A 2,497-nucleotide genomic window follows, 5' to 3' on the forward strand; every position below is an offset into this window, starting at 1 on the left:
GCCACTGTCGATGACTTCGGTGCGACGGTTGTTGGCACTGGTGTTCCATAAGGTACCGACGTCGACGGTTTCGGAGCCGTTGTCGTTGCCTTGGGCGCCACTGTCGATGACTTCGGCACTGGTGTTCGATAAGGTGCCGACGTCGACGGCTTCGGGGCCACAGTCGTTGCCTTGGGCGCCGGTGTCGATGGCTTCGGGACTGCGGTCGTGGTCTTGGGTGCATCTGGCAAGGGCACAGGAGTTCCGTATGGTTTCGGCGTCGACGGCTTGGGCGCCGATGTCGTCGGCTTCGGGACTGGTGTACTATTAGACGGGTTCGGAGCCACCGTTGTGGCCTTGGGAGGCGCTGACGTTGACTTCGGTGTGTTCGTCGCCGGCACGGGCGCACCATACGGAGCTTGTGTCGAGGGCTTCGGAGGCGCTGTCGTCGGCTTTGGCGCCACCGTTGTTGCTGCTGGAAACACTGTTGAGGTCTTGGGCGCTGCCGTAGTGCCATACGGAGCCTGGGTTGACGGCTTCAAACTCGAGGGTTTCGCGACTTCTGTCACCGGGATCGGCGTACTGTACGGGCCGTGCGTCGACGGCTTGGGGGTAACCGTGGTGGCTTGAGGCGTTGGGGTCGATGGCGCTGGTGTCACCTTGGTTACCTTTGGCGCCTCAGTGGTAACCTTGGGAACCGTCGTGGCGGGGACTGGCGTTCCGTACGTGTTCTTTGTCGTCGGCTCTTTTGGCAAGACCGTGGTGGGCTTCGGCGCATTCGTTAGCGAACTGTACGGCGTTGTCGTCGTTGTCTTGGGCACATTCGTAGTAGCATTTGGTGTCGCATTCGTCGTCTTTGGAGTGTCGGTTCTCGCGGGCACCGTGCCATACGGCGTCAGCGTCGACGGCTTGCTTGTCATCGTCGGGCTTGGGGCGTTGGTGGCAGGCGTCGCCGTGCCGTACGGAGCAATCGTTGATGCCTTGGGCACAGCAGTCGTCACCTTGGGCGCGTCGGTGCTTGGTCGGGGAGTCCCGCACGGAGTCGGTGTCGACGGCTTGGGCACAGTCGGCGACGCTGTGGATACTTGCGGCGCATTGGTGATCGGCGCCAGCGTAGCGTAGGGCGGCCGCGTTGGCGGCGCTGTCACTACCGTGGACTCGTCGAGGTGCTTGAGATGGGCTTTTGCGGCCGTGCACCAGTCGAAGGAATGGTCTTTGAGCAAACTCGCGGGGCACTTGATGTTGGAAGTGTACGTCGGCGGTTGTCGCTTGAGCTGGATGCAGGCGTCGGGCGTCGTCGTTGGCAAACACGTCTTGCCGTCGGTCGACATGCACTCGACGTCGATGCCGTTGTTGCTCCAGCGCACGATCGTCGGGACGTTCGGAAAGCAGTTCCACGCGTTCCACGTGTCACAAATGTACGTGCCGCTGCGGAAGGAGGCCGTCGCGGCCCCCATCGCAAACGCAAGCCCGGCGGCGCCACGAAGCATGTTGAAAAGTGATCCGACATGGCACTTCATTGCCCCACGGGTCGACCACCTTGGGCGTGTACCTTCGACATCGAGCAAGAGAAGGGCAAGATGTATCACAATGTTCTTGTTCCAGAGCAAAAATTGAGAGCTTCGATTCGAACAATCGTTGAGCTGGATCGAACAATTGCCCCACACGATCGACAACCTGTGCACGCGTCTGTAACCGTCGACGCTGACTTGATCGAAACAAGAAAAAGGTTGCGTCTGGACGATGGCAAGTTGATTTGGTGACGATGCACGTGGCGAGGATCAGCCCCCGCGCTAGACTCGCAAACGAGCATCCAGTAAAATGAAGGTTCAACGACACCGTGTCGACGTCCCGGATCCAGCGGGCTACACGGCACAATACAGCTAGTTCCACGTTTCGAGCTACACCATACCCTTACACTGAATGATTGAAGCAGCCGCGGCTCGGTTCAGTCATGTCGTCTTTGTCAGAGATACGCGTGTCATAAAGTTCACAAGCAACATTTATTTTTGTGTCACACAACGCAATGCGGCAACTACATGCTTAGTTGTCGATGTAGTCCGGATCTTCGTCGTTGCCGATGTTGAACTCATCATCGTTCACGTCGTCGTAGACGTCGCCCTCGGCTTCGTCCGAGAGGAGGATAAAGGAAGCCGGGTTTTGGTACGACGATGGCTCTTGGTACGCCGACGGAGAATTTGTGTATGACGGCGACGGGTCTTGGTGTGCTGATGGTTGCGCGTACGTCGCCGGTTTCTGGTACGAAGGCGACGGCTCCTGGTAGGTCGACGGCTCTTGGTACGACGACGGCGGCTTCTGGTACGACGGCTGCGCGTACGTCGCCGGCTTCTGGTACGACGGCGCCGGTTGTTGGTACGTCGCCGGCTTCGTGTACGTCGCCGGTTTCGTGTACGTCGCTGGCTTCTGGTACGACGTCGCTGGCTTCTGGTACGTCGCCGGCTTCGTGTACGTCGCTGGCTTCTGGTACGACGTCGCTGGCTTCTGGTACGTCGCCGGC

The sequence above is a fragment of the Saprolegnia parasitica genome (assembly GCF_000151545.1).
Source record: "Saprolegnia parasitica CBS 223.65 unplaced genomic scaffold supercont2.28, whole genome shotgun sequence".
Taxonomy (NCBI): Eukaryota; Oomycota; class Saprolegniomycetes; order Saprolegniales; family Saprolegniaceae; genus Saprolegnia; species Saprolegnia parasitica.